This window comes from Canis aureus, chromosome 5 (assembly GCF_053574225.1).
Source record: "Canis aureus isolate CA01 chromosome 5, VMU_Caureus_v.1.0, whole genome shotgun sequence".
NCBI classification, from domain to species: Eukaryota; Metazoa; Chordata; class Mammalia; order Carnivora; family Canidae; genus Canis; species Canis aureus.
In genome coordinates, this window is record NC_135615.1 from 13,774,735 (window position 1) to 13,802,288 (window position 27,554).

The window sequence follows — 27,554 nt, forward strand, 5'->3', positions numbered from 1 at the left end:
CAAACCTCAAAGAGTTTAGAGAACTTGGCTTGAAGAAAGTTTAACCTGTCTTAAAGTCTGAACTTTTCTTTTCCAGTGCAATTTTATCTTTACATGCAATTGTCCCATGCTGTGTATTTCCTGTTTTGTCCTAGGGATCCTTTTGTGTGGACCCATTTTTGAAGTTTTATTTAGGGCAGCCTGAGTAGCTCAGCAGTTTAGCACTGCCTTTGGCCCAGGGTGTGATCCTGGAGGCCCGGGATCGAGTCCCACGTCAGGCTCCCTGCATGGAGCCTGCTTCTCCCTCTGCCTGTGTCTCTGCCTCTCTCTTTCTTTCTCTGTGTCTCTCATGAATAAATAAATTTTTAAAAATCTTTGAAAAGTTTTATTTAGAGTGAGACAAGTGGATATGTTTCATTTTTTTGTGTGCTTGTTTCTATGCTTCATTTTCATGTATTTATTTTTAAAAATTTGACCAATTGGTTATTTTATTTTTTATTTAAATTCAATTACCCAACATAAAGTACATATTCAGTGGATTATTTTATATGAAATTTTTTTCTTGAGTTGTATTTTAGGGCACTGGTTCTCAAATGTTGGCATAGAATCCTCAGGAGAACTTGTTAAGACAGAGATTTATGTTTTGGTTTTTGTTTATTTATTTATTTTTGTATATTTTTTACTGGAGTTCAATTTGCCAACATATAGCATAACACCCAGTGCTCATCCCTTCAAGTGCCCCCCTCAGTGCCCATCACCCAGTCACCCCAACCCCCCACCTACCTCCCTTTCCACTACTCTTATTTGTTTTCCAGAGTTAGGAGTCTCTCATGCTCTGTCACCCTCACTGATAATTTCCCACTCATTTTCTCTCCTTTCCCCTTTATTCCCTTTTAGTTTTCTTATATTCCCCGTATGATTGAAACCATATGTTTGTCCTTCTCCGATTGACTTACTTCACTCAGCATAATACCCTCCAGTTCTATCCACGTTGAAGCAAATGGTGGGTATTTTTTTTTTCTTGAGGTTCTAACTGAATAGGTTTGGGGTGGGGCCCAAGAAATATATCTTATGATCTCCAAAGGGATGCTAATGCTACTGGTCTATAGACCACGGGTTGAATAATACTGTTCTAGGAAACATGACTTTAAACTGGATGTGAAGAACATTGTCTATCTTACCCCTTATTTTTCCAGCCAGTTGGTTCCGGCATTTAGAGACATAGCACCATGTGCATCAGCCATTGCTTCAGCTCCAAGTCCCAGAGCACAGTGTCTCAGACTCAAAGGATGTTGTCTCTGGGGTAGACCTTATTTGAGACTTCAGTGAGCTATTTCATCATGCCATTGATGAAGTCAGAAGCAGGCTGACTGCTTCTGAGTGGTATGATATATGGTAGGACTAGTGGATCAAATGATCAAATACCCATAGTTGTACCTTCATAGTCATAAAAAGGTACTTTATTTGATGATCAGTAGGATAGGTTTCTCTAAATTATGTATACTGTAAGTCTTTGCTGGGAGCTGCTGATGAAGAGACTAGAGGCCAGGGAGGGAATCCCATATCTATAGTAGGTATCAATTCCAGTAAGCAAAATTCCAGGTAGAAGTTGTCTAATAAATTAATCTGCCAGTGAGTGGCTGGCTGGTCTCCTCAGGAGATAATGCCATATTTAGAGTTCGGCATCAGACTCTGCTCTTGGCAGGCTGGGCATTTGGCAGTGACCTTGATAAGAAATGTCCCATGCTGTTTGGCCCAGGAATAGCCTTCGTTCATGTCACCACCTGGGCAACTGTGTAAGGACTTTTTGTGGAACCTCTGGAGTCAGCGAGTACTTTAGAGTGAACTCTAAAGTGAAACACAAATAAGAGCATGTTTTGTATCTTCTCTAGTAAGTTCAAGCCCCATGTTGGGCTCTGTACTCAGTTTGGAGTCTGCTTGAGATTCTCTCCCTCCCTCTCTCCTTCCCTCCCCCTCTGCCTGCCTGCCTTTCTGTCTCTCAGTCTCAGATTTTATTTATTTTGAGAGCATGAACAAGAGCAGGGGGAGGGACAGAGACAGAGAGGGCCAAAATCAAGAGTCCGATGCTTAACTGACTGAGCCACCGATGCACCCCTCGCTTCACTACTTTCAATCAAGGCCACCTCTGACTGGGGCTTCTGTGTGGCGTCACTTATAGTCAGCACCAACATGTAGAGTCAATCCATCAGGAAACTAGGCCCTAGGTGTTTTTCTCCTCTAATAGTTGATTGTAGGGTGTGTGTCCCCCTGTGGCTGTAAGATATGAGTTGAGGGAGATGTATCACTATGACCTAATAGTTCTAGAAGTTATGTAAGTTATGTGTGCCTTCAAGACCTGCTTGTATCTGGTTCTGGATATGCCATTTCCAACATATGACAGATTGCTGCTGTAGCCATCCAACATTATGATTTGATGGATCTGATAATATTGGTTCAAAATGGGCAATTCCAAACATATAATTATTTGGTGTCCTCTGGTTAAGCTATTAAGATTCTATTAGAGGTCCTTAGCACTTCAAGAACAGTTTTTCAAATGGTGAGTAGTTTTCTCCTGCAAAAGGCCTGGCCTTAGTCTAGGACCTGAAGAATATCACTTGACTCTTCTCTTTTGGCTTGTTAAGGACAGTACTCTACATTTTTATTCAATAAGAATATTTCAACTGCTATTAAATCTGCTGGATCATATGGCCTGAGTTGCAGGACAACTTGCAATGCATCCTGGACCAGCTACAGAATCTTCTCTTGAAAAAAAAAAAAAAAAGAATCTTCTCTTGCTCTGAATGCCACTAAAAACTAGAACCTTTTTGAGTCAACTGGTAGATGGCTCAGAGCAATACTCCCAAGTGTGATATAAGCTGTGTCTAAAGTTCAGATAGACCCACCAAATGCTGTACATCTCTTTTAGAGCTATGGGGTACAAGATATGACAACTTGTTCTTTACTTAGGAGAGGATATCCTGACACACCACAGGCTACTAGACATCCATCTACTCCTAGGAATACTATGGTCTGTTAGCTGTAGTTACAGATCTTTACAGGTCAAGATACCCTGGTTGCCACTTGGCTTTGCTTTTCCTAACAGTAATTTCATCCATCTTGCCTCTGTCTGTTAAGTAATGCCACATGGCCTCTGCTATTATGCAATCCCCTTGTCCTTATTGAAGCCATAAATCCCAGTTCTATGTCAGCATCTCCTACTGTTAACTCTGTCTTGCAGAGCATAGCATTAAGGAGCTGTTCTCCTCTTTACCAGTGAAACTTCCAGGCCACCAGCCAACTTTAGCCCCTGAGCTTGTCTTTCTGGCTCATTTTGAGGTGTTACATCGTTTTGAATTTTGGCTTCAATTTTCTACCAAACCCCTGTAAGCCATTGGGAACCCGATTCTGGAAATGGTAGCTGCCTCCCACTTCCCTAATATGTCAGACTGTGGCTTCCTTGTGCTCAGAAAATACATGGTACTTTGGGAAGGCTCTTGCTTTCAGAAATCTTTGGAATAGAAGCTAGTCAAACCATCTCCTCTTTGAATAACCCATAATTTTAGAAGGACTCATTTCATATACTTCCTTTCCTTTGTGGCTAAATCTAAGATAAATAGAAATGACACTGATTTCTTACTGGTCCTGCTCTCCTTATTTTTCTGAAATCCTCTGTCTTCCTCCCCAGTTCAGAGTTTGTTTAGCTCTCATGTCTTTGTGGGAAGGTGTGGTAGCCATTACTAGTGCTCACTAGTCCTGAGATCCCTTTTCTTCCTGGGCATATGAGAAACAAAACTTTGTAGCCTCCATGCAGTTAGGCAGAGCTGTTTGCCTAGTTCTCACCAATGATCTGTGATCAGATAGGACATGTGTCACATTTGAGCAAAGGCAGTTGTATCAGTCATTGTAGACTGTCATAACCAAATACGACAGGGGCACCTGAGTGGCTCAGTGGTTGAGCATCTGCCTTTGGCTCAGGTCGTGATCTCTGGGTCCTGGGATCAAGTCCAGTATCGGGCTCCCCTCAGGGAGCCTGCTTCTCCCTCTTCCTAGGTTTCTGCCTCTCTCTTTGTATCTCTCATGAATAAATAAATAAAATCTTTAAAAACTAACAACAACAACCACCACCACAAAACCCCAAAACAAAATGCCACAGACTGGGTGGCTTCAATAATAGATGTCTTTTCTCACCATTGTGATAAAAGGTACCAGCAAGCTTGGTTTCTGGTGAGATCTCTTTTCCTGGCTTGTGGACTGCTACCTGCTTGTTGTGTCCTCACATGGCCTTTTCTCTCTGTGTACATGGAAGGAGAAAGAGAGCATGAGCTCTGGTGTCTATGCTTCCTATAAGGGTACTATCTCTATCAGAGTAGGATCCTGTCCTTATGACCTCATTTAATATTACTTACCCCCATAAGGATCCAAATATAAAGGTCTCTGAATATAGTCCCATTGAGGGTTAGAGCTACAACATGTGAACTTTGAAGCCCACAATAGCAGTGAAAACCTTCTGGGCCATTTTCCAACTTTCTTTTTGCCTGCCTTGGCAACCCTGGAAGCCATCTGTTCCAGATAGTACATTTACAAGATGGGAATAAGCTGAACCTTGAGTTAATACTTAGAAGGGTCCAACTTTGGAGAGCCAGTGGAACTACCAAGATCTTTGAGCAAGAAACAACATGTATTAATGGAGATATAGCACTGGCTCATTACTATAGCATGACCCATTCTATCCTGATTCTGAAGGAATACAGGTAGCCTCTTGAATGTCTGCACTACCTAATTTCTTTTTGTCTCATCACTAGTACAAGGTCTTTCAAATCTAGGAAATTTTATTTACGTTTTTCTGTATAGGAGTTGTCATAGGGGAACAAGACACACCACTTGAAATCACTTTAAAGGTTAATAGGTTGATATTTTTTATATTACTCCCCCCATCATGATAAAGTTTCCATAAAGATTATCTTGTTATATCCACAATATTTCAGTCCAGAAGCAGAAATACTCTAATTTTGAAAACATTCTTTTCATGCAAGTCACTGTTTTACATGTCATTTTTGTTTAGGAGTGAGAAGGCCTTCTACCATTTACATCGAAGATAACTGTGCCTCTCCTGGAGTGAATTATCAGTTTTAAAATACACCTTTATTTTTTATTTAAAATGAAGGTGATATTCAGATTCATCAAACAGTTGTATCTTTAATTTCTTAACACATGACATTTTCCAGGCTCTCTCTGGTGTTAGCTCTCAGGTAGCTTTATTTGTGTGCTACTCTTAAGGTATATAGAGCTTTCTCATGGATTGCACTATGTTGAACAAATAACAAAAAAACTCCTACCCTAAGGAGCTTGGAGTTGGCAGGTAGGTCACCTAATCTAGGATGCAGAATAAAGAACAAGCAGTGTGCTATGGGTTAGGGTTGTTGTTTCTGGAAAGATCAGCAGCGAAGGTGGGTTTTTAGCCCAGTGACACACAATTGATGCAAGGGTACAATGATTTATCAGGTAAAATGAGACATTTAACAATAAAACAGGCCATTAGGAAGCCACCTGTGAGTCATTACAGTAGGCATTTCCGTTTTAAGGAGGGCCTCCACCTTGTAGCTGGGCGAGACAGAGAAATGGCTTACCCTTCAGGAGCTCTCAGCTTGGCTAAGCTATTTTTTACTGCTTTTACGTGGTACCTGAAGGGAACGTGAGAGGACAGAGAAACAAATGCAGTCAGCTTCCCATCGCCAGTAGTGATGATACCGTCTCCAATTATAGCCTCCAAGAGATCTCTGAAATTGTATTTCTGAAATGGTCATTTATTAAAAGCTTAAGGCTCTTCTGATAAATACACTGGGAAGTTCTGTCATGCTCCTCACAGGGCCAAAGGAGACTGCGTTCGTGCTCAGAGTGAGAGCAGGGATGGTGTGAGCCGGTGGGGGAGACAGGTGCTGTTCAGGGCTGTGATTCAGCTTTGTGAGTAATGAAGTGACAGGCTGGAAGGTAACTCCATTATCTGTGGTGCAGTGGATCCATCCATCTGCAGCAAGGGAAAGTACATCGAGAAGGCAGGAGGCATATAACGTGAAAGGAAGTGAAGTATGCAAGTTAAGTGGGTGGTCTTGGGAGTCAGGGAAATTCACTTGGAATCCTGGACTGAAAGATTTTCTACAGGCTACTTAACTTCTCTGAGCCTCAATTTCTCCATCAGTAAAGTGGGGATAAGGATAATGCCTTCCATAAAAACCTTTGTACCTATTGAATAAAATAACTTGGGGAGAACTGAGCATAATACCTGACAAGAATCAAAATAGAAACAGTCATTCACTTCTGTGGCCACCTGCTAAGGGCTTTGTATATTAAAATATAAACTCTTCTACTTAGAGCCTAATAAAATCCCCACAAGGTAGCATACTCACCTTTGTTGGAGGGAAAACCAAGGGAGAGTGAAGTTCAGTGTTGCCCGGGGATACACATGTAATGAATGGGGTAGCCAGTGTTTTGAGCTACCAAACTGGCCCTCCTTGCATCATGCCATACTGCAGATAGGTTGAATAAATATTCGATGGCCAGGCAGAGACCATTAGCTCAAGAGAGATATTGAAGTAAATATCTTCTTTATAATCTGTGTGGCACAACTTTAGTTTCTGGGCTGCTGGAATGATGACAGTCTAGGAGGATGGGTCAGAGGGAATAATTCACAGTGGGTGTTCCAATATAATACATAAGTTAGGATGGTAAGAATACTTATGATCTGCCTCAAGTATGCTGAGTTCAGTGGAGACAGTACATATATGCATTATGACATGTATATACATGTACATTATAACATACTAGACATCATTATCATATGACTAGTGATCATTATTTCGTTGTAGACTTTACAATTTCAACCAGATTTTTCTAGAATCAGATACTCTAAACTTCCTTAGTCCCATTCCTTAGTCCCTGGGGTCTGTTGGGGTTACCTCATGGAGCTGGAATGAGTATTTTACCTGAGGATTTCTTCTCAGTGCTCATAGGCCAACGTGGTGGTATAATAGTACACTTGTGTTGGTTGTGATGTTACCTCAGGGTGTGGAAGGTGGCTGGAGCAGGAAATCGCTAGTGGACATGATTTCTAGTCAGAGCTCCATTATTTGTTAGCTGTGTTAGCATTCATTAATAATTTATTCATCAGATTCTGGATCCAAATTTAACTAAGACTTGGTCATTGCACTGAAGCTAATGGTCTGGTAAAGAAGACAAACTCATAAGCAAGTAACACAATCTTTCCCAGCATAGGCATGGGAGAGTATGTGGTCATTTCAATTTAAAAGGATAAGGTGAATTACCCATCTGGGAAACAATAAAAGGATTTTAATGGCACCATTTACTTTCACATACATTTTGAAGTGCCTACTATATATTTGGACCTGTGTGATAGAATTATGGGTGGTGGAAAAAAAACATTAAAAAACCCTACAAAGTTATGCCTACCCTGAAGGACTTCACAGAAAAGAATCAGGTATGTAAAAAGGTGAATTGCCATAGAATAGGTTGGATGCAATAATAGAACCTTGGACATTAGTATCATTGGTAAGACCATTGTATTGTAGGGTTCTTGGTGGCAAGGAATAAAAATTATTTGTGGGTATTTTGAGCAGAAAAAGACTATAGTAGGTAGCTCACCGATTTCCCTAGAATGATGGAAAACCAGTGTGGCAAAAAGACAGAAGTAACTGAAATCTAGGTAACTTGACTGATCCTTCCCACTGAATCAGCCCATTGAAGACAGTCTGGCTGTCACCACCCAGTGTCAGTGCATCATCCTAAACTGTCACCACCGCTGGTGCTGGATACTGCTTATGATTGATTCTAGACTCAGTGCCTTTGACATGTACATAATTGATACAATGTAGGTCTCATGCTTTCTCTACAGTAGCAAAGGCTGCTGGGGAAGTGAGTCTTTGGCACCTTCTATAGTTTGGGGCAATTTCACTTTCCCACTAGTTCTGATAAAGTGAGAAATTCTACAAAGGTAGGAGGGGGGCAGAAATTGGCCAGCTAAAGATACATGTTGCAAATAATGGAAGGACATATTTTCATCTTTGCTAACTATCTTGTGCCTACTGGTAAAAGACAAGTTGATTTATAATCATTTCACATTTATGGAAGATTATGCATAAAGCTACATTTCATGCTCTAGTAATTGACCAAAAGAAAATCTCATGTATCTGTACCTCCATAAGCTGTGTGTTTCTTCCTTATTTCTTTCCAAGCCAGGCAAAAGATATACACTTGCACAAGCTCCCCAACTGAAAACATGGCTCTATACCAAATAACTAATAAGGAGGCCTAGGGTTCTTTCTTTTGTTTCTTTTTTTATGGAATAATTACTTTTCCTATTTCTTTCTTACCAATTCAGCCAACATACTTTATCTCAAGGAAATTGCATTTGCTCATGTAGGTGTGTGAATAAGCAGAATGACAAGCGTTTGTTTCTGCTAGAATTAGATGGATTGCAATTACTTGGGGGAAAGAACATTTCCCTAAATTCAGCTATGAATCCTCCACAGATCAAAACAAAGATCACTTGAGAAATGGCCTTGCCTTAATACATGTTGCATTTGTGAGCATGTAACAACCTCTTATTATGTGGTAAGATACTCTTTTTGGGCACTGAGGAAAACAAACATATTTTGAACTTCACCAATATAGGGAGAACAGCTAAGCTGAATTTTTTGGTTAAACAAAAAGGGATTATGAGCTTTTCAAGTATATGTGATAAAGACTGAAAAGGAAGTGTTCAGGATGTTTTTGTAGCTCAAAAGATTTTTTTTTTTTTTTTTATCTCAAAAGATTATTAAGCATAGAGTCTCCATTAAAGATTTTTTTTTTCAGGGGAACAGGGTAAGGATGGATTTCTGTCAATACCTTATGGTCTGCTCAGGCCAGGTTTTATCTTATTTTTAGTTTGTCTGTTTACCTAATGGTTGGTAATCTTGAGGAAAAAGACTGTGTTCTTCCTAGAAAGCTTAGCTCTTACCATGGCTCTTCCAGCACCTAGTTAAGTCAGAAATCAGAACCTCAGAAGGGATGAATGACTTGAACAGAGACACTTAATAGTATTGTGGAATTTAAGTAGATAATTTATTTTTTTGTGCAGAGTAAATGTGTCACCCAAATAGTAGGTTTTGAGTGTGTATTACAAGCCTGATAGCATGTTAGGTATTGTTGCTAGATATGACACATAACAGACATGAATCTTCTCTTTTGGAAATTAGAATCTAGAAGAATGTGCTTTCAGGGACAGATAATGTAAAATTATACATTGTTCAAGGGACAGAGAAGTTCTATAATGCATTTCTGGCCAGAAGATTGTGAATAATCTATCTGAGAAAAGATGTTAATGTGTTTTAATGGAGATGCTGTTGATATACTTAAAGATATTTCTACAGTTTTTATTTAAAATCTTATCTGGTTAGCACACAATGATGGCAGCTTTATATTCTTTCCTTTAACATTTATCTATATATGAAAAATTACACGTATTAAATTAGGGATGTGGAGGAAAACCACAAACTACAGTATGCTCAAACAAAGAGGAATAAAACAAAAACATTGAAATATCTTAAATGGGGAGCATAAATATTAGGAGTTTTCTTGAGGAATAATCAAGGGTCACTGTAAACAATGGCCAAAGATTTATTTATTTTTGTTTTTTTAAAAGATTTTATTTATTTATTCATGAGAATACACAGAGAGGAGAGAGAGAGAGGCAGAGACACAGGCAGAGGGAGAAGCAGGGTCCATGCAGGGAGCCTGATGTGGGACTTGATCCCAGGTCTCCAGGATCAGGCCCTGGGCTGAAGGCCACGCTAAACCACTGAGCCACCCAGGCTGCCCATGAGCCACCTGGGCTGCCCCAAATATTTAATTATAAGAAACATTCAGGGTTGGAAAAGAAAATGGTCCTGAAAATATACATAGAAAAGACTGTTGTGGATGATTCTAAACACACTGTATCTTTATTTGATTTTAAAGATTTTATTTATTTATTTGAGAGAGAGAAAGAGTATGAGTAGGAGAAAGAGGGAGAGGGAGGGAATCCCAAGCAGAAAGCAGAGCCCCTGCTGAGCTTGGAGCCCAACATGGGGCTTGATCCCATGACCCTGAGATCATGACCTGAGCCCAAACCAAGAGTTGGATGTTCAATTGACTGTGCCACCCAGATTCCCTTAAACACACTATATCTTGGCAATATTTTTAAAAAGAAGAAAAATCCTCTAAAAAATATATATGGTAAAAAGAATTCCCAATGTATCTATGAAGGGAAAGAAATGAAGTATCATCAGACTTTTAATGGGATATTTCTGAAACCAATAACATAATACTTACTAATGTCGAAGTAAAAGAATTATAATCCAAGAATTTTGTGAAGCTAGTTTCTTTTTCTTAATGAAATTAATAGAAAATCTGTATTATTTCATGAGTAAGAATTTAGAAATTTGCCACCCACATACAAACCCTTTTGGGTTAAACATTTTAAAAAATTTCTTCTTAACTGTGGGATGAATCAAAATTAAATCCTACAATATAGTATTTAAAAAGTACTATTCTTGCTAGGACAATTCTATTTTAACATGGACATAATTTGAAATCAGGTAAATGACTAATATAAATATTTTTATTGTGGCATTATTTATAATATCACAACTTTGAAAAAAGTTAAATATTCAGCATCAGGAGAATGTCCATATGGTAGACTATAATATCTTTTAAGTTATCAAGTAATTTCTATTAACATAAGAAAATCATGATGCAGTCTTAAGTTGAGAAATATATATGTGTGTATGTGTAGTATATATGGATGTGTGTGCATATAAAAATATGTATTTTTTGCTTCCTTACATAATTTTCCTTACTTTAGGAACTTCTGCAGAATATAAATCATTTTTGAATCATTTTCATATTTAGAAATAAATGCAAAAATATAAAATAGAACTTTTTTAAGAAAAAAAAGTACTCAAAGTTTTGAAAAAATTGAGTAAGAGGCATATGCAAGAATTTTGTCAAGAATTTAAAATCCTGTAAGGATTTCTGTCTTGGAAAAAGATTCCTCCCTGGCCTCCCCCTCCACCCCTTCCCAAATCATAATGTAGCTGTATTTGTATCAACAAAAGGCAGAACTGATATTCTGGGAAACAGTATAATGCTAACAAATGACATGAATAAAGCAGAACATTTTCTTTATTTTGTGGAGGAGTAAAAAAGAAAATAAACTTAATTTTTAAAAAAGAATCAATATGTAAGGTTTTTCCCTTTGTTCCTTTTTTTAGAAACTTTTTAGAATCTTATATTTGACTTCTTTGGCAAACTGGAAAGTAGAATAAATGGCAATAAGAGTATATTAGAATTAATATTTTTATGTATAATGTAAATATAAATAATGTAGGTATATAAAAGTAGTATATGTTCATAATATATTCTATAGTGTTATTCCAGAAGAGGTAAGATGACATTAAGAAGATACCCAGATACTTCCTTTTTTATAAAGATTTTATTTATTTTTTCATGAGAGACACACACAGAGAGACAGAGACATAGGCAGAGGGAGAAGCAGGCTCTCTGTGGAGAGCCTATTGCTGGACTCGATCCCACGACCCGAGCTGAAGGCAGATGCTCCACCACTGAGCCATCCAGGTGCCCCTAGATACTTCAGATGATTTTTAATATCAAGCCCAGATAAATTGTTCTCTAGAGAAAGGAAAGACTTGAAGAGCAAATAAGAAGAAATAAGCAGGACCCTTGAGGAAAATATATACTATGTAATTTACAAAAAAACAAACAAACAAACAAACAAAAAACAAAAAGCAGGTAGGGGGGAAAGAGAAATGGATGACAGATGTGCCAGACTGGTAAATTTGATACCAGTAAAACTGGTGAATCATTAACAAATGATTAGTGAATTCATAGAAAACGAGCAACCACTAGATTTCAGATTGTATTTCAAAAGGTCAGGCACACAAGTTACCCTTGGTTTGTTTTTTAATACATTAATTACTAGACTTCTAAATTGAGTGATATTTTAAAAAATATCTATGTCTTCATTAACTCAGGCAAGACATTTGGCAGTTTTTACTGATTTCCTGTTGATAATTTGGAATGCATGTCAATAAAGAACGTGGTCATCGATTTTCCTTTGAGTCAGCTGGCATAGGAACTGTTCTGCCCTGGTCCCTGTCCCGTTTACAAAGCTGGCCAACAACTTAGATGTGGACTGAAAAGCTATGCAAATACCTGAAACCTGACGCCCACATAATACATTTGGAATTCAGGATGATGTAGGCCAGTTGGAACAAATACCCAAAACCAACCCAACCTCAATGAACATGATTAGATTAAAATTCAGTTGTTCAGGTTAGCAAGTAAAGAACAGAGAGGGAGACCTAGCAGGACTGTTGTTAAAATAAACACGAGCCAGTTTTTATACAACCAGGTCTCCTGCAAGGGAACAGAATGATGTAGTTATTAAATATTCTAATTTCCTTTTGAATTGTATAAATAGCAAGTTAATGTCAGGTCCGAGGAAGCTGATGGACCTGTCCCAAATTGTGTTTTTCAGTTCACAACAGGGTGTGGTATCTATTAGGTGCTTTGCCAATAAGCCAAGAGGAGAGTGATCAGAGAATTTCCATGAAATTAAAAAACAACACCTCTTTGATGGTACTATGGTTATTTGGCTTATGGGAGAAAGATTTTTGGGCCACCCTGATAAAAATCTTTATTTAAAGGGCTTTTATGTAGAAGAGAAAATAGATTAATTTTGCATTGTTCTAGCAGGTAGTCGAAATAGTTCTAAGGATGTGAAATGCAATTCAGTATGAAGAACTTTTCACACTATTAGAGCGTGTGAAGTTGGAGTGGTGGAAAGCCTTAAGAGGCGATGAGCTCTTGTAATGGTTTGTGCTCAATGTGTAACTGACAGTTCTCCAGGTGAGGGTTTTTATGTGGAGTGGAGGTTGAATTGAATGATAGTCTAAAGACTTCAACTTTTAAGATAGTCTGAGTTTGTAGATTCTGCTTTTAACTCCAAAAGCTAAATTTTAGGGATCCCTGGGTGGCGCAGCGGTTTGGCGCCTGCCTTTGGCCCAGGGCGCGATCCTGGAGACCCGGGATCGAATCCCACGTCAGGCTCCCGGTGCATGGAGCCTGCTTCTCCCTCTGCCTGTGTCTCTGCCCCTCTCTCTCTCTCTGTGACTATCATAAATAAATAAAATCTTAAAAAAAAAAAAAATTCTTAAAAAAAAAAAAAAAGCTAAATTTTAATATCTTGAAAAATCACCCTAATATTGTAAGATGCTTTGGCAAGGATAGTAAACAGAATCTATTGGGAGGAGAAGAAATGTATTTTGGAACGGTTCTTTGATAGAGGTCTTAGCTGAGAGTGACATTCTCTGTGACATATACCATTGACCCTTGAACGACATGAGTTTGAACTGCACAAGGCCTTTAAATGTGACTTTTTAAAATGAATACAGTGTGCTACTGTATATATCTTTTCCCTTATGATTTTCTTAATATTTTTCTCTAGCTTTATTGTAAGAGTATGGTGTATAATACAAATAACATACAAAATGTGTGTTAATCGACTATATGTTATTGGTAAGGCTTCTGGTCAATAGTAGACTATTAATAATTAAGTCTCTGGGGAGACAGAAGTTACATGTTATAATTTCAATTCTACAAGGGTCGGTGCTCCAAACCCCCCATATTGTTCAAGTATCAACTGAGGGCCTATCTCTACTTATGATTGTTGCTTTGTTCTGTCATTCTTCCCATATTTTAATTTTTAACTTCCCTAAGAATTAGCTCTAACAAAGACTAAAAACTTTTCAAGTCATTACATTTTAGTATGCTTTTAAATAACTAGAACACAGATTTTGTATCTAAGTTAAATTCTAATTGTAGGTGCTACACAGATTGTGTTCACGTCAACTTTCACAGCCAAGGCGTGTAGGTAATGTTTGGCAAATGAAATGTACACTCTGCATTAGCACTATAATTATGTTCATGCTTATTGAATATTTACCCTTTGTGAGACATATTTATAGTCATTTAATGTGCTTTATCTCATTGACTGCTCAGGAAAATTCTGATAGCTGGCATTTCTATTTATGGGTGGGGGGACCAAGGCATAGAGAGTTTCAGTTATTTGTCATGGTGATTCAGAGTGCAGACATTTACCACTGCACCTCCTATCACTATAGAGTAGTGAGATTTATTTTGAATACTCAAGAATCCACGGTTCATTCCACTCTCCCTCTCCAACGATCCCAGAGCAGACACTTAAGGAATTTCCTTTTATAACTTGCTTTTTCAAAAGACCAGATACACATGAAAAAAAAAATCAGGCTTTGTTTTTTGGTCTAATTTCTTCTACTCAGCCTATTTATAAGTTACCTTTCTAACCTTTCAGGACTGCTTCCAAAAGCTAAATTTTAAAAATTATGCACTCAGGTGAGTCTAAGTTTGTCATATTCCCAGCAATCATCCTTCTAGTACCCCTAAAATATCTCTAGGTTTCTCCTAAGATAGTCCATTGGGACTACTCTTTGGAGTCCACAGTAGGGAGAGTCCTGACCTGTTCCCTTGGAGAATAACCCAAGAAAGAGAATATGAGCAGCCTAGTGAAACACAAAGTTATATAAGAACACATTCAGAGGGATATACACAGAGTGGGGATGAATTGATTAATCTGTAGGGGGTCAACTAGCTAATCTGCTGTATTTCCATGGAATGTTGACTACTGAGGCTGAGCATATTATTAAAAGTTCTTCAATGCAAATATAGTAAAAGACATTCTGCAGTCAGAGCAGATTTCCTATCATTTTATTCGTTCCAGCGATGCAGGATTAGTGATTGATTTCAGCAACAAGGGGCACATACAGTATTGTCAGCTGTAGTTGATTGCCACTCTTTTTTACTGAGGAGGCTACAGAGGCAGCAAGGTTACTTAGTGGGATGTACTAATTCAGCCAAGTATCTAAATACACAGCCAACCTTATTGAGATAAGGCTGTGACATATCTGTAACAATTGTCTTTGTTCCTCTTGTTTCTATGAGTGAATTTTCTTTCCTCATGGAAAAAACCTTTGAGAGCCACTCTCATTGGATACTGTATTGCAAAGGGAATAGAGATGGATATCTAAACCATTCATTCTTTATTAGTTTGGAGGCTGTAAAAAAAGCACTTTGGACAGTAAAAACCTCCTTTTTTCTGTCTCTTCCTGGTTTTCTATCTCTCTCTGTCTCCTTCCCTCCCTTCCTGCTTCCCTTAGGTATAAGTTCACTTTTAGGCCATTTCTCAGTTAAAAGAGTTTGGTGCAAGTTACCAGCTACTAAAATCACAGAATGGGAAAAGTCCTCTCTGTGCTATAGCTCTTCGGGGAGAACTAAAGAAAATAAAATAAAGAAAATATTTTGGTGCATGGGCTCCAAATTTCCATTGAAAATCTCTAGCTAAATGTCTCATGCTTATTCAGAGACATAGTTATCTGATTGGATACAGGGCTTGGCAGAAATCACTTTTCAGCTCAGACATGGGATGGCGACAGAGTCTCATTACGTTAATTTTATTTACAGGGCAGCCCTGGTTTCCTGTGCTATGAGCTGGGTGCTTATTCAGCTGCCTTGGCTCAGGTAGTTTGCTGCACAGTGTATTTTTGTTTCTGAACCATACTGGCCCTGGAAAGATGTCTGGCCTCATTTCACTTTCATAACTTTGATGAAAGCCACAGAACTTTCCAGGGAGCCAGAGTAAGCTACTTGTGGGGCCCTTCCTTGAGCCATGTGAGTGGCTACTGAAGGGTGGGTTCTAATCAAAAGAAACCCCATCTCATGGTGGTGGAAGGGGAGGTGGGCGGGGGTGGGGGTGACTGGGTGACGGGCACTAAGGTAGGCACTTGACTGGATGAGCACTGGGTGTTATTCTATATGTTGGCAAATTGAACACCAATAAAAAAATAAATTTATAAAAAAAAAAAAAGAGCCTCATCTCTTGAGGCTTTTACCTTTGCAGAAGAAAGGAATGTTGTCCCTGAGTGTGGCAGGACCTCCCTGGACCACACCTCTAAGGCAGGACTTAGGGCCATTTGGGTCCTAAATCTGCTAGTTTCCTTCTTGGTATACACAGATGTAGGGTCTTCTACCTACACTTTCCCTCAGGATGCTCTGTGTCAGTACATACTAAAAAGGTTGTAGAAAGGATGTTGACTTTGAGGCTGCTACTATTTCTTTTTGTTCTATTTGTTCATTCAAGTACTAATAATCCTACACATCACAGGGTCCCTACACTTATTTTCTTTCCCATGAGCACCACAATATGTCAATGAAGGAGATGGAAGCAGTGATAATATGCCCATTTCATAAAGAAAGGCCAAGTGCTTAATTCAGGTCACACAGCTGGAATTTAAACCTACAACTCTTAACAAGTAATCAGTGAATTTTTTTTTTTTTTTTTTTTTACTCAGGAATGAGTCCTAATCAAAATTAATATGTTAATGAGTATATTAATCTTCAGGATTATTGAATTTGTCACAACATTGTATTACATTTGGAAAATAATTATAGATTAGACTGCTCTGATCATAAGAAGATGGTGATGGTTGGTGAGAAATCAAATCATAACTAAATTTAAATTTATATTCAACAAAAATTAAACATCCTTTCAAAGTATTTGCAGCAGATTGTATTTTATGTTGGGTGTGGCTGCATTAAATGTGCTATAAATGAAAGGGATGGGGGTCTCTTGACACAAGAGTGCTAGGCTAACAAAGGTCTTCAGACAGTCCTATTTTTATGATACAAGGTTAGCTGGTCCCAAAAGCGAAAATATTTGCACTTTAGGACTATGAGAAAGCACTTATTTATGCACACGTATATATAGGATTTGAACTACTACTGGACCCCATTCCAAACTAACTCTGACCGATAGTTTCTGTTTACCAAGTCCATGCTACCTATATACAGTACAAAGTGTTTTGCTTATGTTATTTTGTGATGTGCTCTTCACTACCAGGCAGCAGATTAGGTACCACTTAGTCTGATGAAGACATGGAGACCCATAGAGTAAAACATTTGCTTAGTAACCAAGAAACAGGTTAGAATGCAGAGATAACTCAAAAGCTCAAGTTTGCACCTGAATCTCCCACAGCCACTGCCCAAGGCATGGAGCAAGATCTCCTGCTACTACAAGCTGTTTCCCTTTGTCTTCTTAGTGGGGGACCAGAAGCTCCTACTCTCATTACCTGCTCCCTCCCAACAAGAGGGGCAAAATGCAGGTTCCAAGAGGACTTGAAATATCAGGCATTTATGTTTGTTTTAGCACAGATTTACTGAAATAGGAACTTGCCGTGATTATCTCTATGCTTCATACCCGCAGAAAGAAAAAGAAAATTGGAAAAAAAGAGAGACAAAGAAAAGCAAGCATTTGCTTTAGCGGGTAGACTTTTGAGGGCTAAGATATTTCTTTTATTCTGAAATATCTGGATAATTGTCTCAAATTTCCTCTTATTTCATGTGCAGACATGGCCTCATTTTTTAAAGAGCTTTTGCTACCAATAAAGTTCCAATATATTTGGAGTTTTCAACTGTCTCAAGTAGAATGTAATAAGATATTTCTCTTTGGGGCCTCTTTTAAGTATATTCTAAAACCATCATTAAAATATGCATACTTTGGTTGGCAGTGTTAGCAAATATTCACATCTCTTCAATGGCACCAGCTTGGTAGAATGATAGAAACTGGGCAGCAAGTGAAGGAGTACAATAAGCCATTAATGCTAAACATCAAGCATAAATGCCATTCTTCTGCCTCTATCCCACTTCTTAAAAAAAACTATGCTAGATTTTGCACTAAACATTTCTCAATTGTTATTTTAAAAATATAATTATCTTAAGTTTTCTTTGATACTGGAAATTAAGCTTCCATTTTTCTGGATTTTTAAGGTTGACGAATTAAAACAGGATATTTTAGAATCTATTTTTTCAGCAGCTGAGATTGTTTTCTGTAACATTTTGTTCAAAAACAATTTCCATAGTAGAATCATCAACCAGAAAATCAGGTCTGATACAGAGAAAGCTACAGCCAGATGGGAACCACAGTTGGGTGGCAAAGTGTTTGGAATATAAAGAAGAAATAGTCTGTAAATTTCATAACGGGGAAATTGGATGAGCAGTACAAATTTATGATCTCAACCCTGTGATTGAGCCAAAAGCAACTGTTGACGCTTCAGTCCCAGTACATCTTCCTTATTCTACTAGGTTTTCTGACTTCAGGGAACCCAGCTGGTGAATGGGAAAAGTGATAGTAATAGTCACAGTTCAGATCTGCAACCAAGTTCACCTAGCTTCTCATTATTATCTTAATTTACTTAAGGTTGAATCTGTAGAAATTTGCTTTTATATAGATATTATCTTGACATCGAGAAAATATGTTACTATGTATTCTTATGTGCATGCTATATTGAAATATTTCATCTACATTCAATTCTCATAGATTTTAGCTGATAGAGCTCCAACATATGGCAAAGAAAATGAGCCCTTTTTTATGGGCTAGGAGTTGTTGATGGATCTTTGGAAAATTAGCAAAAAGTACTACGGTGTCTTTTTCTTCTTCAAAATGTCATAAACAAGACAAGGATACGGGATGTAGAAAGTGTAGAAGAGTTTGGGTTCTGCCTTCAGAAGCAATAACTGGTATTCAGAAAGACCTGGAGTTCAGTGAGAAGATGGTAAAATAACCACTTCCTACCTCCCGAATGCAAAATTGAGGTCTGACCCAGAAGAGCAGGTGAAGAAATGGCAGATCTGCTGTACCCTTTTATTTCTTTGGCATTAGATGTCTGTTCATTCATTCATTCATTCATTCAATTATTCAATCATTCAGTCATCTGACAACTGAGTGCCTATTTTCTGCCAGGCACAGTGCTAATTTCTAGGGATAAAACAATGAACAAGATTGAAATAGTTCCATTCTCCATGGAATTAAGTGGAAGTTATGGATAAATGGCAGTGCCAAACCTGTGATAAAATCACGTAAAGTGATAAGGATGCACGTAGCAAAACATCTAACACAGACTGTGGAGTGGGAGACGTAAGGAGTCATGAGGCTTTAGTGAGCAAGTGAAGTTTGTCCTGAAACCTGAAGAATTGATCAGGCAAAGGAAGACATGCTTATTGAGGTGGGGTATTGTCTCACCTCCGGCTTTTATCTAAAATATAAGACACAGGGAATAGAAGAATGCTGCAATCATCCGTGAGCCTTATCTCTATGAGGAGATAAACTGCCACTTCAGGGCATTTGCTTTCATGGATTTATGTTTTGAGTCATATCTGTTGAATTCACATAATGTCCCTGGTAAATTTAGAGCTGCTTTAATTGTAGCTGTTTCTACATGGGGATATTCATCAAATCCATCTTTGTCTGAATTGACTCATTAAAAATTTAACTGACAGTCATATGGACCTTTACCTTTGGTCTTGTGTTTGGGATGGTAAGGATTTGTTCATGCTAGTCCCTGTGATCATCTTAAAATCACTGAAAAATCAGGCCATCTAAAAATGTAATGGATTCCCAGAGAAGAATTTTCCCTGTCATTGGTTGACACTTTTAAAATGTATTTCAAGTGTAGACACAGTTGGGTTGGGAAGTTTAGATGGAAACATAAATTCTGAAAATGTCCACTATTTCCCATCCTTTCCCTGTATTTGAAATAACTCAAAAAATAATAGAAAATAGAAAAATATTGCATAGTGGTAAAGAAATCAGCATGAAAAAGAAGATTGTCCTATATTTTTGAATTTGAAATTCTGTATCACCTACAAAATTGCATGAATTGCTATTTTATTTGTATTCACTTGTTCAGCTTTCCATGATGCCATTTCAGGGGCTACATTCAGTGAGTTTCAATCTTCTGCTCAAACAAGCTGAATGACTCACAGCACTTTTGTTGTTGAACATCACATCAGCTTTTAAGTCATACAATAGGATAAATAGGTACTTACTGGAATTATTTAATATGAAAAAAATTAATAGATCCATAGCAAAACCCTAGAACTGTTGCTGAATATGTTGTAAATAGTGGCAAATTTTAAAACTACAGCTAAACTCTAACCTGCTATTTTAGTAAGAGTTTATTAAAATACTACTAAATGGTCTCATGGAAAATATATTTGCTGGGGTCCAATTCAATAAGCCTATATTAAGCTCCCACTATGAAAAAAGCACATTACTTTTCAATGTCACTGTTCCACGCTTCTGGATCCACTCTTTAAATATCCAGGTATAAGCACCTCTTCATTCAATTGTGGCATTTTAATTCCTCTATCAGAAATTTTATTTTATTTTTTTTAACATTTCTCCCAGTTTTATTACATTCTATTAAAATACAAAGTCATTATGGAAAATTAGGAAAATAAATGATCCATATTCCCAAACTTCTAGTTAGAACCATTGTTATATTTTGCTCTTCTCTCTTTTACCCATATTTTTTCAATATCTAAATTGGGATAATATATTTATTATATCTGTTATTTACTAATCAACTTTTTACAGGTAAGCAAATAATCTCCACACCATGAGCATTTCCCATTTCTTATCTTTTTTGCAGGAATATGATTTTCAGTAGCTGAACAGTGTTCTATGAAATGAATGAAATTATTTAGGTAATCCTATAATGTTGGACATTTTATTAATTAGGGTAGAGACCAAGCAGCTGTCTAAGAGACCTTTAGTCATTCAAGTACAATAGAAGTTTATTTCTCTCTCTTTATAGAGCACAGATATAAGCAGGTGGTCTGGCTGTGATGAGTGGCTTTGCTCTGTGAGGTCCCCTAGAAATCCAGATTTCTTCTATATTATTTCTCTTCCATCTTCAAGGGTTTTGCCCTTTTTTGTGTGTAGTTGGAATTATTTCATGAGCACCATGTCCTTGCCCTTTATGTGAAGGGCAAGTTACTTCCTTATAAAAATGTCAACTGATAAAACCTGGGGAGGAGAATGGTGGTGTTACTACAAAATGAAGGAGGGGAGAATAGAAGGCAGGGAGCAATTAGTTATATCTGCTGTAGGCATCTAGATTTTTCCACCAATTTTTCCATTGTAAATATTATATAGAACTATATTGTGTATCAGTATTAGTGTGTAAAACTGATAACTGATTTGAAATAAGTATGGAATAATAGGTAAAAATATAGTATGCTTTTGCAGCTTTTGATCTACACTTTCTGATTGCCTTTTGGAGAGGTCCCATCTTATTATATTTTATTTTAGTCTTTGACAATTCTTTAGTTTAAAATGGCATTTCAGAGGTGCCTGGGTGGCTCAGTGGGTTAAGCATCTGCCTTTGGCTCAGGTCATGATCCCAGGGTCCTGGGATAGAGCCCTGCACTGAATTCCCTCTCCCTCTATCCCACTGCTCTCTCTCTTGCTCACTCTGTCAAATAAATAAATAAAACCTTAAAAAAAATGGTGTTTCATTATGGTGTTCATTTGCATTTATTTCATTACTAGTAAGCTTATTTTTCAGTATTATTGACCATTTATATGCATTTTGTGATTTACCTATTGATATCCTTGGCTAAATTCTCTTAGAATATTTTTTTCTAATTTGTCAAATTCTAACTCTTATTATAACGTATGACATATATTTCCCTATTTTATCATTTTTCTTTTAATTGTATCCTTTTTTTTAGAGATTTGTTTATTTTTATGTATTTGGATCTACCCAAATTTTCTGTGATATCTTGTTTCTGCTTTTTTTTATGGTTGTCTTTTTGTTTTGTTTGATAAAGCTTATACAAAGCTGAGTGAGGTAAAAACAATTGCCATTTTTAAAAATTGTTATTTTGATTTTTTTCTTTATAGTCTTCTATTTATATTGGGTTGAAAACTAACCAATATTTTTCCTGAACTTTTTTCCTTCACTGAGTTACTCAATAATGTTTTTTACTGGTTGTTGAGTATGTGCCATGCCCTTTACACATGTGTCAGTATGTGCTCTATCTCTAACCTAAGATAGAGATTGTACATTGAACATGGTACCAATGAATTCTGTTTTTCCCTAAGAGTTTGAAATGCCATTTTCTACATATAACACCTTATATATTTTGGATCTCTCTGTTGGCTTTCTCTTCCATTAGATTGTTACTTTTTACTATGGTATCAATCCTAATTATACTTGGGGGAAATATGTTCTAATTAATACAAAAAATCAAGCAAAAGTCAAGACTCAATGAAACAAATCTCACCTAAATTCCTTGTATGATGGTGATAATGTTAATATTTTATTGTCACATAGTCCCGAGGGAGGTATGAAGAAGCAAAACAAGATACAAAAATGTGTATTGTGTTTTTGTTAAATACGTTTTAATTCTCAATTACTGGGATGGTCATTTTGTATTTAAAGAATACAGTATGGGATCCCTGGATGGCGCAGCGGTTTGGCGCCTGCCTTTGGCCCAGGGCGCGATCCTGGAGACCCGGGATCGAATCCCACATCGGGCTCCCGGTGCATGGAGCCTGCTTCTCCCTCTGCCTATGTCTCTGCCTTTCTCTCTCTCGGTCTCTCTCTGTGACTATCATAAATAAATTTTTAAAAAAAATTAAAAAAAAAAGAATCCAGTATAATAATGTAGTCATCAAACTGTCATCAAAATATGATAGGACCCCAGATAACTGGGTATAATAAAAGTGTAATAATAGTTTATGAGAAGAAATTCCAGCAATTGGACAATTGCTGTTACCTACATAGTCTTTTCTGCTTTCACCTTTAATCATTTTTGTACTGTGTAAAATTGCTACATGACTAAGCTCTGATGCATTATGCATATATATGATTAAATATTTGCCCTCATTAATTGGTAACTATGGTTTATTCTAGTGCCTTATGTAGCTCTTAGAATTTTTTAATGTTCTTAGACTTATATATGCACATTACATAGCCTTCCTATTTACAAATATATACTTGCCCTTTAAGAATTAGTTTGATGCATAATATTATCATCATAATTATATCTGTTGCCAAGGTATTTGAATGTTCTCTGTTATTTGTCCAAGTATTTCAATTTGTTGTTAGATTTCATGTTCTATCAGTGACCGTATTGTTATTATACTACATTGCAATCATCTTATTTTCAATCAAATATTATTTATAAAATTTAAAGTCTCATAAAAATGAACTACCATCAATTACAATTTGAGATACATAATCTTGGCTGGATGGATACTGTGTGACTCTTTTTTTGCAGCCATATTTGAATCTGTATCTTAGTGATATATTTTCTGATGATTAATTCTTTGACTTTCAAAATATTAATGATTTTAAGGCAAGCATTTTCTGAGGTGGAGATTTCTATTTAAGTATTTATTTCTTTTTTTTGGCATTTAGCTTGTTTCTAAATTTTGCCTTATCAGTAATGCTGCAACAAATTTTATATTTATAATTTTATCCACAGATCTCAAAGGTTTTTTCTGTCTTGTATTGATTCCTTCTTAACTCTAAAAAAATTCAGTAATACACTATTTTAAGATAGCTTTTAAAGTGACCTAGGACATAGAAACAGAGATAATGGTGATCAGTTATAGATCAGAGTACCAGTTTGTTAAAAGGGCACACCCCTCCCTGCCTTCTCCTGCCTCTGCATAATTCAAACTGATGACTATGGAGAATATTCACTATAAGATGTAAATTTTAGGGAGATATTTGTCTTCCTGTATGTATTTAGTCTCTATCCTTTTAAACATTTACAACAATTAAATCTTTAACCTTTAAAGGAAACTCAGAGTGAGTTAAATTCATTCGGTATTTATCAAATATTTATTATGTACATTTAGCAATGAAGCAGATACTCGGAGATCAGGAAATATAATACAGCATGAGACAAGATTCTTGCTTTCATGTACTTACTGGCTTCATTGGGAAGCAAAGGCATGTCGTTTTCAAACTTAAGAGTAAGTGTTGAATGTCTTAAATAGATAATAAAATTTATTGAATATAAGAGTAAGAAGAAGTAGGGACATCTGGATGGCTCAGTCACTTGAGCATCTGACTCTTGATTTCAGCTCAGGGCATGATCTCAGGGGCTCTGTGCTCAGCCAAGAGTCTGCTTGAGGATTCTCTCTCTCTTTTTCCTTCTTGTCCCTTCCCTGGCCCTCTCTCTCTTTCTCAGATAAATAAATCTTTAAAAAGACTAAGGAGCAGTATTTAAATGACACTGATCCAATTATTGGATGATGGGTTGTAGTCATTGCTATACCAAGAAAATTGATCGCAGGATGGCTTTGTAAATTCCCTTTTATTAATATATTTACTTTTAATTGCTTAAGTAATAATTACATATATTTTCAGAAACACAGAAGTCTTTAGAATAAAATGGATAGGTCTCTGTTTACTCATTCCTTCTTCAGGAGTAACTACTTTGTATATATTTCAAAACCATATATACACATATGGTTCTTATGGTTCTATTTTGTGTTTTTGAGTTTTTGTAATTCTGGAAATTGGACCATACAATATGTTGTTTTGCAATTTCTACATTTATTTTTTTACTTTTTATCTAACAATAAATCTAGAGAGTCATGTCGGTATCTAAAAGTCTAAGTCAATATTTTACATGTGATTTACAATTTCATGAACTAAATAAATGAGTGTCGCTGGGGATGTTTGCTACTCAGCAGTATATAACGAGATCATCCAATGAGAACTGGATTTTTACAGGGCTCTTAGCCTCAATTTGTCATCTTCAGACTTACACACACAACCATATCATATATATGTTTTCTCCTTGTTTAATAGTTTTGAATAACCAGATATTAAGTAGACCAGAAGAGGTTAGGACTGGAAGAAAGAATAAATTATTCCTGTTCCATGTGATTCATTTTCCTAGACACAGTAAAACAGAGTGAGATGAAAGTGATGTTGGGGACTCCAAACCTGTGATCTGGATTTTCTTCTGTGCCACAAACTATGTTTATATGATCCTGTTTGTTTCAGAGAAGGCAGGGAAAGGAGCAGTGGGATACACAACTGTGTTGGTCACAGAGTATGAGGAGGGTATATATTTATTTGTAGCAATCTGGATCTCCTTTCCTTTGTCTACTTTGTAAAAGGAAGTGATGAATCCCCCCAAAACTTCATTTTTTTTTTTTCTCATAAGTCCTCTCACTTAAACTGCAAAATATCTTGGTTCCCTTTGGTCCCTTTCCACCCAGCCCCACCCCTAACGGAACAGATGAACCTGGCTGACGAGAGTTTTACTGTTCTGCAGCATCAGCTTCTAACTCTTGGGATAAATTTGCAACCAGATTTCAGTCATGTTTATGAGCTGGAACCTAGTTCCCCTGAAAAGAGACCCATAAAGGAGCTGGACATGCCTGGTTACTTAGCAGGTGCTCAAGGGAATACTAATTGTGGACAGTGGTGCACTGATTCAGAAAAGACGGAGATTTTCTTACCAAACTTCTAGTACTCAGAGCTTCCTTTTACAGCCAGAGATATGCTCCATGGAGAGCAATAAAGTCATCCCTCAAGGACAGAAATTCTTCCACTGCCATGCTCCCTTCCTTAGGGTGTGATAATCAAAAGTGATAATCCTGCCTTCCTGGGAGCAGCACCATCCACCCCTGCATGGGGCACTTACTTGATGAGTTCATGAGCAAACAATCCTTGAGCCATGACTTGAAGAATTTGACTTGGTGAATTTTTTAAATTAATAAATATATTCAGCTGATTTATTCAAGGTTTTCAAGAAGAGTGAAATAAAAGAAAAATCTGAGGACTTATATCACTGTGGGGACTTTCCAGATACTGGGTAGAGAGCTGGGAAAAATTAAGTCAGTGACAGCCAGAGATCTGGGAAAGAAATGGGGGATTCTATATTCCTTATAATTGTATTGAGGATGGTTGGCTCCATCTGCTCAAATAGTAAATCTCCTACCACTTAATTTCTTTTCCTCCTCCTTTCAAGACTGCTCTCACCTCCATCAAAATTCCAGGTTATATTTTTCTCAGGAGAAATTTTATTTTGCTCTTTGTAGGTTGTGTCATACCTAAGTACCAGGGGTTAAATAAATGCCACTCTTGGCATATGAAACTAACTGTGGTGTGATGGCATTGAAACTGGAAGGTTGCTCCTCCACTGAGACCTACCTGGTTGCTGATGCTTTGTGCAATTGTTCAGCAGACCCCACTGTTATCATGGTTGATCCTGATACCCCTTGATTTTATCACTACAAAGATGCTTTATTTTTTAAGATTTTATTTATTTATTCATGAGACACACACACAGAGAGAGAGAGAGAGAGGCAGAGACACAGGCAGAGGGAGAAGCAGGCTCCATGCAGGGAGCCCGATGTGGGACTCGATCCCAGGACTCCAGGATCACACCCTAGGCTGAAGGCAGGCACCAAACCACTGAGCCACTCAGGGATCCCTACCTAGACGCTTTATAAACTAACAATAGGAATGGCTGCCAAGCATGGTGGAGAAGTTTGCCAGTAAAGAAGAAACCACATCTCTCTGTGAGTATCCAGTGGTGAAGGTGGATGGTAATTACTCTCAACTAATCATCATGAGAACCAGTGACTGTACCAAGCATTAGGAATTCACTGACAGGAGGTTGAAGTATTCAGAAATTTACTAGCAGGAAGTTGATTCTTCCCAACATCTAAATAGAGGATGCCTAAAAAATAGGAAAGGTGGTAGAAAAAGAAAAGGACAGAAAAGAAGAAAAAAAAATCAGAGAAGAGTAATCTCTTTTACCTATCACTTTGGGAAAATCCATGAAAACAGCAATTTCTCATTTGGAGTAGAGACTGCTAATTGTTCTTGAAGCTCTGCATTCATGATTTTAAATATGTCTGAGACCCAGTGATGACATTTTGCTTCTAATGAAAGAAGGAGACAGACTCTCTAACACTTTAATTCTGAAGAAAACCAGATAAACATTTCTTGAAACAAATTTGGATTCTTATACTTGATGAATTAAGTGGAATGAAATCTCTTTATCAGCCCCAGCCCATTTACCCCATCTCTTGATGGAATTAACTTGAATTTCTGGTTGTTGACTTAGGTCCCTTCTTTACTTTCTGAGCCAGTCCTCTTTGGGGGATGGAGCTTTGCTCTTTGCCCTTGCATTCTGGTGGGAGAGGAGCATTAAGCCCCCTTTCCAAGTGTACTACTCTGTGAATAAGGACACCAGGGCAGAGTCCCTGAATCCTGTGTATTTCTTGCTGTCCTGCAATGTTCCAGTTCTGATCATAAGATTATGTAGCACAAAGGTACTTTTTAAGCTCACCTCCATAGAAGTAACTGCTTTTCCTGTCCCTATCTTGAGTCTGGGTGGCTAAGTCTGTGTTGTCAAAGTTTGGGCATCTCACTATGTTTTCTAGTTAAGCAGATGTCTAGTCGTCTCTAGTACTACCTGCTGCTCATGCATTTCCCATCTTGCTGCATGTTGAGCATCAACATATCTTCATGGAGCATATTTTTTGAAATATGATGTTCTAATCCAAGAAACTATTAAGCAACTCTAGTATGCTAAGGACTATA

At 37.3% G+C, this 27,554-nt stretch overlaps 1 long non-coding RNA gene across 4 annotated transcripts in view; it reads right to left on the minus strand.

The window, feature by feature from the left end:
• Positions 1 to 1,502: 1,502 nt before the first annotated feature.
• LOC144313706 (uncharacterized) overlaps positions 1,503 to 27,554 on the minus strand; it is a 151,998-nt gene continuing 125,946 nt past the window's right edge. Inside the window, exons 6-9 of one of the 4 annotated variants that reach the window (XR_013379327.1) lie at positions 6,384 to 6,635; positions 5,607 to 5,660; positions 4,168 to 4,270; positions 1,503 to 1,827 (exon numbers count right to left, since the gene is read on the minus strand). This is a non-coding gene — a long non-coding RNA (uncharacterized LOC144313706). Of the gene's footprint in view, positions 1,828 to 4,167; positions 4,271 to 5,526; positions 5,661 to 6,383; positions 6,636 to 27,554 lie in introns of all 4 variants that reach the window. The other 3 variants (XR_013379325.1, XR_013379326.1, XR_013379330.1) reach the window with 3 other exon arrangements.